Source organism: Gallinula chloropus (genome assembly GCF_964237585.1).
Source record: "Gallinula chloropus genome assembly, chromosome: 5".
Lineage (NCBI taxonomy): Eukaryota > Metazoa > Chordata > Aves > Gruiformes > Rallidae > Gallinula > Gallinula chloropus.
This window is the reverse complement of record NC_140090.1, coordinates 63,816,155-63,829,609: the sequence shown is the minus strand read 5'-3', so window position 1 is coordinate 63,829,609 and position 13,455 is coordinate 63,816,155.

The following is a 13,455-nucleotide window of genomic DNA, read 5'->3' as shown; positions in this document are numbered from 1 at the left end:
TCACTAACTGACAGCATGCAGCCAGCAGGACATAAGTGAGATAAATTTGCTGTATGCTGGCCAAAGAGAGGGTAAAATGTTTGGTTGTCATCCTAAGTGAACTGGGGCAAACAGGGCCAGGTCCAGTATAGCTATGGCACAGCCTTCTAAGAATATGCTGAAGGTAGCACCTATTTTGTCATTAAAGAGTTTTCAAAAGACGCTGTAGACTAATTTATGATTTGGGGATTTCTGCTTTTTTCTGACAGTGCTCTTATGCAGCAACAGAATGCCTCAAGGGCTTCTTCTGTTAGCATCATCTCTGTTTCGGACATAATATCTTCCATCAGCTGCTTTGTAGCCAGTTTGAGGTAAGAGCTGATTATGGGGAAAGCTTCAACCTCATCTATAGCATCTCAATAGACTATGGCTTTTTAGGCCATATCCTTCAACTCACATAAGTTATAAACCGAACAGCTTATTACCTGGAAAGAGAAATAGATAAAATATCCTGAAATGCAGGTAATCCATGCTTAAAACTTACCAGTTCATTCCAAAAACTTTGAATTGTTTACTTCAATGACATGTTTGAAGTGCAACAACTTAAAATCAGTTGAAACATCCAATCAAATATGTTTGTAAATTCTGGGTTTGAAGTAACTTTGAAAGTACAGATTTAGGGTTCCCTCTAGCAGGTCTAAAGCCATTAGACATTCAGTATCTATAGCATAATAATGCAAAATAAAACAGATGATGCATGGGATAACACTTCTTTCTGCAGTGAATAGTTCATTAGGTCTTGTTATGTTTCAATAAGCCATATCCCATTAATTCATTTACGTTTTATAGACTCTATACCTTGATTGAATTTATGCAATTTGTGCTTGTGGCACATGATCCTTATGCTGTGATTAGTGTTCTTTATTTCACGTCTGTCTGCAGGTGGTCAAAACCATCAGCTCATAAAGGAACTTGTCTGCCTGTGTGACTGGCTCTGGTGCAAGGGCATGATGTGATTTGCAACACAAAACTCATGATAACCATTGAAACAGAGTGGGGTTTCCCCCACCTAATTCTCTCAGCTGGTGGCAAGCATGTATGTCCTACCCTTAAATGTTCTTGAGGCCGCTTTGGGTACGGTTGCACTGCCCACTGGGTGCAGCAAGCACAGGGAAGGGCTGAGGTGCAATCTGCTGTAATGTGTTGTGGATCTAGGCCTGTATGGCCACATCATGCCTTTGCCAGTAATGAGACAGCCTGTCTTTAGGTCACGGTATGCACAGCTAGCATGGAGCCTGCCGCAGGACCTTGCATCCACACTGGTGGAGAGCCTGCTTCAGGGCACCTTGGTGTGGGACTTGACTCTGTTCCCACCAAGTGAAGGACTGCAGGACTCCTAGCACAGGTGCAGGAGAAATTATCAAAAAAAGCCCCTCCAGCAACATAAACAGCCTTAGAGAAACATGTGATGGTATGTCTGAAAGTATGCTTATAAAGGAAGACTACAAAAGAATTAGGAATTGGCACCTGGCAGAATGACAAAATTCTAGTGGGAATTGTTAAAAAAACCAAGCATCTCTCAAAACAGATTTTATTCCTTAGCAGTTTTGGGAAGAACTTGAGTCCAGATTTGAGTTCAGCATGGAAATAAACATACTCATTTAATGATGAATAGTGCATCCTTTCAGGTCAGAAGTCAACAGAACATAGCATAAACTCATATTAGTCTCCAAGTTTTGTGTCAAGAAATCCTGTGATCACTGAGTTAACCTCTTTAAAGAAAATGCATGCCTAAGAGAAAGTACTCGTTAAGCTATTCATTCGTTATTTTTTGTATTTTTTTTAATACAAGTGATAAAAGATTTTTTCTGCTGAGCTTGGATCTTCCATCCACTACCTCACTCTATTTCCTCAAGCTCTATTTGCATGCCAAACATCTCCCATATTGCCTGCTTTCATGCTCACTGGTTGGCCTGGTTCTACCCCAGGCAAGTGCCTGTGCTGAAAGGACAGGATGAGGTTGCTAATTCAGAATATGTGTAGTGGCACTTGGCCTTTAAATCCCACAAGGCAGTTTCTAACACAAAGCTAATGAGAAGCGATTTTTCTGAGAGACTGGAAGAACACCTCTTCCACTGGCTTTTAAACTGCTAATGTGATCTGAAGCCAGACCTAAGTACCTTCCACAGAAAAGCCACAGGAGTGAAAAGCAGGTGAATAAGGTGAGTCACCTGTCCAGCCTCAACTAAACACCTAGCACTCCAGCACTGATAAGAAACAGGAACAATCATGTGAGAGAAAAGTCCCAAAGATTAAATAGCAGTTCAAATGCTTCTTTTTGTACAATATCTGAACCCCACCATCTATTTTGATGAAGTTTTTATGGATTCACATGCGATAACAGTTTTAAATAACTTCTTAAGGGTAAAAACTGACTTGTCACTAGGATAGTGAGGAGTCTTCATTGCATTTCAAAGTCTACTCTGTATACTTTGATGGTCACCTGTATGTTATACCTCTGGAAAGAACCTATATGGCAAGAGAGAGATAAGAAAAACACCTGCACAACAATGCTTCTGGTGGCACATTTGTGCATGGTGATTCGCTGTGGGGACCTGCAGAACAAGGAGATGTCACAGTCTAAAACAACACATCAGTCTGCCTAACTGGTGTCCTAGGGATAGGTATACCCACCAGGGATAGGTATACCCACCAGGACTAGATTAACATGGTGAATCAATTCAGTTTGGTTTTTTTTTTATCACAGAATTGCTTGAGTATTAGTTATCTATTTATGGGTTTGTGCTTTAAAAATATATATAATCTACAGACACTACCTGGACTGATTCCACTCAACTGTAACCTTGTTATGAACACGGAGGTGCACTCCGGCCAAGAGCCTGCAAGTTACCCGATTCTGTTTCTAAGCCAGCACTTAGGGTCCCTCAGGATTTCTGATGGCTAATCAACTGCTAAGTCCACTATGCTTGGTTTTATTTTCTGTAGGAAATGGGTACATTTGTGTCTGAATGTATTAGATACAGTTTTCAAAAGTGTACATTTCCCTGGAGTGCTCTGTGCCCAGCCAATGGCTTTGGGACAGCTGAAGATGCAAAGGTCTTATGTGTGTAAGGAAGAGCAGCAGTTCACTGCACAGACAGAGCTACTGTGGGATTGCTTCAAAATTGCCCAGCCCACTTGCCTGGCAATCACAGCTGGCAGAGGTGACATCATCACCTCTTAGTTGGAGGTTAAAAAGCTTGCCCCTTTTACTTTATTTTTTTATTAAAATGTCACGTAGATGTCAGTAAAGCACTATCACCCTGTGAAAGCTGCTACCTCATGTTCCTGCCATTATTCTTAGACAATAACAAACAAGAAAATATCTATCATTTCTCCCCATTCTGAAGGCTCTGTTAATATAGACAACTGAGATCTTCCTAAGTAACAAATAATCATATTAATTAATGAACATGTGAAACAAAGCAGAAAGAAAACATGCACTTGAAGGGATTATTCATGTATCTGTGAGTGTCTGTAACTCCAACAGAGACAAATGGAAGATGCACATGCAAACAAAAGAGAGAATACATTCACCATGCTGGATGGAAAAAGGCCAGCCTGGAACACAGTGGAATGCATAGAGAGATTTAAAGCAGGATTACAGATGCCTGTGGCAACTGCTCTCAATAAATTACAGTTAGATCAAAGAAAAATAGAATGCTTTGATAAGAGATTAACAAGTGTCATTCTCAAATGTGCAGCTGTAATTAAAATTAAAACTTACATTTCAGCTCCTTACTTAAAGTATTATTTTTTTCTAGCTTTAGTTAGGAATGATTTCTAGCACCCAGGGATAATAACAACTTTTTCAATGCCATCATTCTGTTGAAGCCAGTCACAAAATAAACACACAATCATTCTTTTCATGCATGCACCAAGCGTTCTGATACAGGACACGGACTTGGGGGTGGTGGTGTCAGTTTTAGAAAGACTAGGTGACATGCTACAGCAAAATGGTAAAGACATAATCAGACAGCAGGGCTGCTACTTTCCTTAAGTTGCTGGCTAAGTGTTTACCAACTTGTAACAAAGAGAAAACCAAAATGGGATTTGCTTTCATCTATTTTTCTTGAACCATTTCTTGCCCTAGAACATGAAAAACACATGGACAGTACTGCTTATGCAGCTCAGTAAAAAGAGTCATTCTTTGAAAAGTCAGTGGAAAATTAAAACAGTAAAGTCATAAGTTACTACAAACATGAATACCTTCCATCATCTCATATAAACATGAAGGTTGCTGCTTTTTTTGTTGTTGTTGTTAACTTAGAGCTAGCGTGGGAAGATGCGTTCTGACTGTTCCCTGTTAGCATAAGAGAAGCAGCAACCAAACACGTGTTCTTCAGCAGCTCTGGGACTGCAGAAGTGTTTGCAGGTGCTTGATGCTGACTTCAGAGCAGAAAGGGTAGGACTTCTCCAAATCTGAGCATTTCAGTGCTGCAGTTGTCTAGAAATTCTTTCTTTGGTAAAATCACCTTCACATGACTGTTCTTCATTTCTGGAAAAAAATTGTTCAGACAGTAAATGTTAAATCTGTCACTACAGCCTTATGGTTTCACATATGGGAACTCCTTCATCTACACATTTTTCATATGAAGGTAAAATCTACCATTTTCTACCACTATTTCCTTGTTGTGTTAATCATAAGTAGAAAGTCCTTTGCACCTAAAAAGTACATTTAACAGTTGACTTTCTCAGTCAACTGGCACTGACACTTCTGGTGTTTTACTTGGATTTAATTCATTTGGTTCAACAGGCTGCAGGTCTGCTTCATACATACATGTGTGTTTCTGTGCATGATACTGTAGATCTTATTCTACCAAACATTCATTTCTGATGAGAAGAGGCTTTCATGTTCTCATCAACAATTTATGGTTGATATAGAATGTGGTGTTTTCTCCCTTTAAAAATCCCCAGTGAAAGCATCATCATTTCCAATCTCACAACTTTCCATTAAATCTGAGGCATTAGGCTGGAGGAAGCATGAATGCATGCTCCTGGGATTCCTTTTGTCAAGTTTATGAGAAGTCATAGCCTAAATTCTGTGTTTGAAGTCCCTGTGTTTGCCCTTCTGGAAAAGAAGCTGCACATGGCAGTAGCTCTCAAAACTTTAACCACTGTTGTAGGATGTCGCATACATCAATAGTATTCTTATTGCTATGTAGATGTTGAAAAGCATGTTGCAGTGCTTTATTTTGGCTCTTTTTGCAATTTTTTTTCCCCTGCTGATTTATTGATTGACTGACTTGTGATCAAAGCAACGATTCTATCTTTCATCTGTGCAGGTCACTGGGTCACCTGCTAGAAATTTCTGATAGGAAGTGACAAACACCGTATGCCGCTCAAGTGAATAATTTTTTTCCCCTCAAAAGAGAGGGACATTTTTTCTCCTGATTTCTGTGCTGAAGCACTATGAGAGGAAATTGTGAGGATAACTACAAATTCATCTGTACCTGGCTCAAACTCATCAGTCCATCATGCCAAGCAAGCATGTGTAAATGTAAGATTTTGACTGTGAACATGAGTTTGACCTTTGACAAATAAGGCTCAAGAAAATTCAGAAGGAGAGAAAGCATTTTCCTACACCTATTTGAGCTGGAAATCAGACCAAGTTGTCAGTCTGAGATCTCCTGTACTTCTTTGCTTCAGGAAAGCTTGGGGAGCCCAGCAGAATTTAGATGGACGTGCAATGTTTCAGCATTTCTCTTCTGCTTTCTGCCAAAACTAAAAGTTGCAGAGGGATTGCAAGAAGAAGACAAAATAATTAGCCAAAATTGTGCTGTGTTTTACAAATCATAGTTTCTTGGCAAAGAGATGGGTGATTTCTTATTTTCTCCAGACCAGTTCTCGCACTCATGCCATGAGGTGGGGAAGTAATGTCCTTGCCCCTCCTCATGAAACATGACACAAAAGCATAACATTACTCAACAGAATTGAACAACCACTAGCTTGAAATTAAGACAACACTGTCGTATGAATCAGTGTCACAGAAGGCAGCAGCCTCTTCACTCAAAGTTGGGAATTAGAATGCCCTTCAAATGATTTCAGTTTCTTGATCTTTTTTTTTGGTATCAATCAAAAAAGGGAAGTGTGTGTCTGGTTTTACTTTTCTTCACCATGAAATTCAGTGTTTCCTTTGGATTCATGGCATCCGGCATCCTCCCCATCAATGCCCTGAGGGGAGGAAAACAAAGGCTCTCCTTTGACAGGTGTTCCTATCATGTTATAGTGAAAACAGCCTACCTCTACACTGACTTTGCCACACAGATGGTCTAAAAAGACATGGGAAAAAAGAAAATAAAATAAAAGGTCATAGAAAAATTCTTACAGGATATGAATAGATACAGGCAGAGTATGGGATTGGTACAGCCCCAGCAAGAACTGGCTAGTCACAGCCTAGTGACCTTTCTAGCTCCATAGTTTGGATAACAACAGATTTCAGGGGAAAAGGCCTACTTCATGGTCTCCTTATCCCACTGGCTCTGGTGTGAAGATGCCTTTGCTGAGAGAAAATAGCTATGGGGGAAAATTTTTAGTATTTTCTCTTGTGAAATAACAACTTACTAAAAATAGTGCCTGCAGATGAATACATTGCTGTTTGCAGGCCCAGAGAAACCAATTTAGATCATTCACTCCTCTTTCCTCCTTTTTCATGCATTCCCTACATTTTTTCCTGAAATAAAACAGGATACAGAAATGCCATGCCAAAGTGTCATAATGGACTCCTGTAAAACCTCTGTGTGTTCCAAGTTCATCCTCTGACACAAATTTGCCTCTGATTATGATACTTTAAATGAAAAGGTGGCTTTGTTGTTGGAGTTTATTTTTGGGGTTTGATTGGTTTTTAGTTACTCTCTTCTCTAAAATTAAACTCAAATTACAAATTTAGTATATGCACTGTACCTGTAACAAATAGATAAAAAACAGAAAACCGATTTTTTTTCCACCTGTATTTGAGTCACATACTTACCCACTATTCCCAAGAGAATGATCAACATAATATTATATTTGGTTTGGGTTGGGAGGGGCTCAATGATCATCCTTTTCTAACCCTCTGTCACGGGCAGGGACACGTTTCACTAGCCCAGGTTGCCCAAAGTCCCATCCAACCTGGCCTTGAACACTGCCAGGAATGGGACAGCCACAGCTTCTCAATTTGTGCCAGTGCCTTGCCACCCTCACAGAGAAGAATTTCTTCCTCATAATTAATGTGATCTACTCCCTTCACCTTAAAGCTTTACTTCTTGTCCTATCACTCCATGCCTTTGTACGTGTCCCTCTCCCTCTTTAGGTACTAGGTAGGTTCTCCTCAGAGCTTTCTCTTCTCCAGGCTGAACAAGCCCAACTCTCTCAGCCTTTCCTTATAGTAGAAGTGCTCCAGCCCTCTGATCATCTTTGTGGCCCTCCCCTGGACTCGCTGTAACATATGATGTAATTGCGAAGTTGCATCAATGCTTTTCCATCCTCTCTGGTATTATGGCAATGAAAGGAGATATTTGTTAAAAATAGCTTGGATACAAATCCAATACCAATCTCACTGCCAGTGAAACCATCTCATGAAAGGGGGGTAAAAAGCTTTTCAGTAAATTTAATGTGAAGCAGATTTATGCATTTACATTTTAATTGCAATATGTTAAAAGCTAAAACCACCAACAAAAAAAAAACAAAACCAAAGCTTAGAAGGGTTGGGGTTTTTTCTAGATAATAGTGATTTTCAAAATCTCATCAACATATTTCTAACATTATGGAGGTTATGGCTTCAATAACTGAGAGAGCCTATGATACATGAATGCAGGTATTATGCCAGTGTTGTGACATACTATTGTTTTGCTAAAAGATTACAAAACAAATGTTCTATAAAAACATTCTCATATTTTTTAGCAAAATCCATCAAATTCTTTTTCACCTTGATTTCCTGAGCTCCCTTTTATTCAGAAGATGCAGGAATCTCCCTGAGGTAGAGCATCCACTTGGCTTGCATCCAAAGAACTCAGTGCCAGCAAAACAGAGCAGCTCCTTTTTTGTTTTTCCTTAGCTCCTAAGATATTTTGACTGGCTGGAAATGATGAAAGAGAACAACAGGCAGGCTGACCTGACTCGGTTCTGGAAAAAACAGGGGGAATAAACTGTCCAATAAATAAATATAGTAAATAATAACAGGGATAAAGCTTTGGTTAACCAAAGCCTTATCAGGAAAGAATCAGCCACGTTACATGCAATGAATGCCAATCCGTGTGTCTGGATGCAAAACAGATCTCTTAAAATTAGTCTCTACACAGGATGAAAGGTCTTGTTGAGAGTAGCATTCATGTTAATGCAGTTTACTTGAGTCTTGCCAAAGCATTTCATTTCATGGCATATGTTGATAAGATTAAAAAGCATGCATTGTATGGAATTAAAAGGATGCACTTTGGAAGAAGGAAAAGCTGGCTTACTGACAGATCGCACAGGGGTGAGAGTAACGCGTGGAACTATTTCCAGCAGATTCCCACAAGGATCAGATCCGGGTATAACATCGTTTAGTATTTTCATCATGTGCCCAAACAATGATTTGAAACCAGTCCCAAGATGGTCGCAGGCTGGAGCACTTACTGTGTAAAGAGTATCTGGGTGAACTGGTCTTGATCAGCCTGCTGAAGACAAGGTTTCAGGGAAACTGAGAGCATCCTACAAGAAAGTTATAAAGAAAACAGAGCCAGCGTCTTTACAGAGGTTTTGCAGGAAGAGAATGAGAGACCATGGTCATAAATTGAAACAGGGAAAATTTCAACAGTGTATATAAGGGAAAAAAAAATCTCTACAGGGATACTCAAGCATTGGATGAGGATGTCTAGGGAGGTTATGCTAGCTCTGTCCTTGGAGGTTTTCAAGATATGACTGAAGCCTTGAGGAGAAACTTGAAGTAGATGATCTCTTGAGTTCCTCCCTGTTGCTGCATGTTATGACTGTAACTTGGTCGATTCTGCCTGGAGACCGATCTGGGATTCTTGTTAAATAACCAATTCAACATGTGCTGTAATGTAATGTTACAGAAGCAGAAGTAGAAAGTTGTTTGGCCACTGCTGGTCAGCAATCCCAACACAAAACTTGCCACCTTTGCAGAGTGGAATTCCCAAAATTGAAGCAACCAGTTGCAAGTGAACATCATTTCTTCATGAACAGCCCATGAAGTCTGGCACTGCTGCCCGACAGAGTCCTCCTGCACCTCCTGGGCTGCTGGTTTTGCTATGCAAGTAGAGAGAAGGTCAGCAAGGACCTGGATTATTTTTCTGCATAAACAAGGAACAGTCTTGCACATGCTATGCAGCACTTCAGGGGGTTGTTTTTATCACCCAAAAATATAACATGCCCTTGCACAATGAACAGGCAATTGCACTGCCAGAATGAGAAGGACACTTAGGATCTTTCAGGCAAAGGTATAGTGGGATTTAATAGCTGGAGGCTTTAAGTTAGACAATGTGAAATTCAAAATAAATTTAAAAACAGTGACAGCATCTTTGTTGTGAAGCTGAACTGTTCCTTGCTGCCAGTCAAAAGCACTGGCTGTGCTTTACTGCGGAGCAGTTGCCCAGTTTAGGTACATGTTGGATCAAGACTGCAGTGACTGGGGTTTGCAGGTCTGCTTTCACTGTAAGGATAATGACTTCTTCTAATGTTCTCTACTTAAAGCACTTTTCCTAACTGACTTGGAGTTGCTCTAGAGTATTTATGAATAGCAGAAACCTTTTAGGGAACTCCACATAGACACAGATGAGCATTTTTGCTGCAGCTGAGGGAACATTGTACTTCTTTGACCACACAGGAATGCAGTCAGAGGTTACGTGACCAGAGTATGGGCACAGGCATGCTGCAGCAGCAGGACCTTGACCTATATTGGTAACTGGGAAGGCCTAGTAGCTGGTAGATAAACCTCTCTGACCACAGATAACAACCCTTCTGGTGTGTTTTACTGGTCTTTTTTTGTTAATCATGACCTATTAAAGTGAATTAGGCAGATTCATGTGTTGTACAAATACCATCGTGATAAAGCTCAAGGCTTCAGGTAAATTAAAATCCTTTATTTTTAAATAGAAGTCCCAGGTTTGGTGGGGTTTTTTGTTTTTTGCTTTTTCTACTATGTGAAATCCCCCAACCCTAATGTCATTTAAGGAGGGGTTTTTTTAAGCCCTACAGTAAATGATGCAACTATTGACTCATTGCTGGTTTGGGTTTTGACACCAGAGGACTGTGCTGGCCAGACCAGCAATTTGCCAGATTATGAGCCTGTTGTTTCTTCGATAACAACTGATCTGAAGAAATGGAATTGAAGCCTCATCCTTTAATGTAATAATTTATCATATTCTAATTTTGTACTTAAAACTAACTTTATATTCCTAGTGATTCCCCCTCACAAGAGGACAATGTGTTTCCCTTTAGTAGTTTTATACACAAAAACATGTGTTAAGAAGTCTCCAAGTTGTTTTAAACAGATGTAGCTTCTGATCACTTCAGAAAAAGCAGGCAGACATACATATCACTATGCTGAAACTTAAGAGCATGAACCCAAACTGCTTTCTGACAATATATATCAAAGTGTATATGTTAGACAAATAAAAACATTTCCTGCCTTTTATGGAAACACAGCTAAAGAAACAGGAGGAAGCAAATACAGATCTTGCAATATACTATTATTTACTACTCTGTTCTATATAGCTGTATGTAAGGCATGCTGGATGGTCACACATCCTGAGAAATTACACCCCAACAGATCACTAATCTGAGAGGAGTAAGCTATGGGTTATGGCTTCTTATGTGTACCTTGGGTATGAATTTATTCTTTACTGCACACACATGAAACATACCCTCGTAGGTGCACAACCACTCCCCAGCAACTGATTTTTGCATACCTTTACTTATTTAGCAGCAGGAGACAGAAAGAGACAGCCAGACACAATGGCACGCCAAAGGGCAACATCTTCAGATGCAAGGACAGAGCCAAGGACGGAGTGATGGAAAATGTAAGATAGCCGGGTACAGCAGTGACAGCCTTGAAACCATGATGGTAACTCAGTGGACAGGAGGTGGTAATATCATCTATATCACACATAATACTTTCACTTTACCATTAACCTCTTTAAAAAAACAAAATTACAAAAATCCTTTATCCTATTCAAAGAACACTTTTGATAGCAGGGAACAGGGCGTGCCACGTAGTTTTCTCTCTGTCATGCTGAGCCTACTACCCTTATGTATTCTTTTTGAATTTTTATTTTTTTTACAATATCCAGTTGCCTCACACCTTGCAGATCATTGCTCTGCCCTTATCCTTTAGCAGAGTGGCGAGAGCTTTTTCAGATTCCTGTTACATATATCCCACTGACCATCTGCTATTGCCACCTTAACGAGAAATCACTTGCTGAAAGGTGATTAAGTGGTTACAGTCCAGAACAAGGGTTGCAAGCTCATTATACTATTTCCCCCTCCAATATTAAGCAGTAGCGATAAACAACCATCCGAGAGTCTTAACTGACATGAATCAGCACATTTCCACCATTTCAGTAGGGTTACCTTGGTTTACACAGCATTTAACTTAAAAGCATTTTCCATTAGGTTAATTTTAGATTCCAGCCTTCAGTTAAAATGGGTATCTGTGTGCCACCCTTTTCACACAGGAACTCAGAATAATCAAGGAAGACTCATTTCTATTCTTTATTATTTTTTAATCATCAGGGATGGACGTTTTAAAGACAATTACTGAATTATCTCTTAATTAGCTGGGGTTTTTTGGTAGCACTCATGATGTGAGAAGTGGGTTTGTGTTTCCCCACAGAGCACTGAAGTTTACTGTAAAGCTACTCTAGTTCTGGATTTACATACCATTTGCAGAGGAAGATCTATCCACTTAAACCTTCCAGTTTAGGTTTTGCTGAGTCAGTTCTATGTATCAGCCTGTTAAAAAAAAAAAAAAAAGAAAAGAAAAGAAGAAAAGGAAAGGCTCAAAAAAAAAAAAAGGAAAGCAAAATTAAAAAAGGAAAAGGAGGAAGTTTCAAATACAATGGGGGCAGAGGCAGTTCACAGCTTCTTAAACAGTTTTTGCTCTTAAAGCCCCCTCCTACATTTCTCTTCCCACATCAGGTCTCTGCTGTGATCTGTTTCCACTAAACCAGAAGCAGGCTTTGCAGTCGTCCCATTAGAGCTGTGGATTTCAAAACGATCTCCCAAGTAAGTGTCTCAGAACAAAACAGAATGGGAGAATCTGTTACACTATGTTTGTAAACAATGAAAAGCCAATATGAGCTGCTGCTTCTCATAGAGCCATATAGCTGTGAAAAAAAAGCCCAGCAGTGTGATTCAGGACATACCACTCCGGGGGGAATGATATCCTGGCTGTACTTAGGTTTGGAAAAAAAATGTTCTGAAAGGTTCTCTTGCTGCCACATACTCTATTTTAGTTCTGGGGCTCATCCTCTAATGTCATATATATTCTGAGTAGTAAAGGAACCACCTGATGTTCAGCTTCATTTCAGGGAAAGGGAGGTATGGGCACTAGAAGACAAGTCTGGATGTACTCAGATTACTGGGAGATAGTTCAGAGGAGAGACACCTTGAAAGGTCAGTGTCAGGAACACAGCATGCTAATGATGCTAATGATATAAACAACACCCAACATAGATAGGTCTTGATTTGGTGAAGGACTTATGTACATGTTGTACTTGAAGCACCTGAGCGGTTGTATTCATTTCAGCCAGGTGGCACAGATGCCTTTAGCCAGGCTTATACCTCACCAGGAAGGAGCTCCAGGCATTGCAGAATGACAGAACTGATTTTTCCTGGCATTTATCGACACCCTTTAAATGCACAGATTAGTACATCTTCCTTTTATAAAATTGCCTTCTGCTTGTGCTCATGCTCCTGCTTCCAAGGTACAAGAAAAGCTTTTCCAAAGGACTCAATAACTCTTTTTCCCTAACACACACCATCAGTATGTATTTGTCTGTATCCCACTTTGCTTCCAAAAATGAACAAATCACTGCTGTGCCCCTATTCTCCCATATCCAAAAAGAAAATGTTGCCTGAGAAAACGGGGTTAGTTTTACTTTCCTTTGGCATAACAGGACATAATTTATTATTCTGCTTATGATCACTGACAAAGTCCCAGAAAAATGCAAAGCTTGGTGTTTTGAGATCTTACACTGATTGTAACTTATCATGTCATAGGTCCTTTTAGCACCAGAGACATCATTCTGGTTTAGTAATCCCTTCAGAGAATTCCTCCCAACAAATATAGAAGACTGCCATCATGATGAGAAATATCCTTTCCCCTAAAACTGTTTATCATCCAAGAATAAATAGCAATGAAAAGAATGGCTTTCCGAGACTTGAGGGGTCATAATCCATTTATCAGGAAGATACTACTACGAGTATTCTACAGAAGCC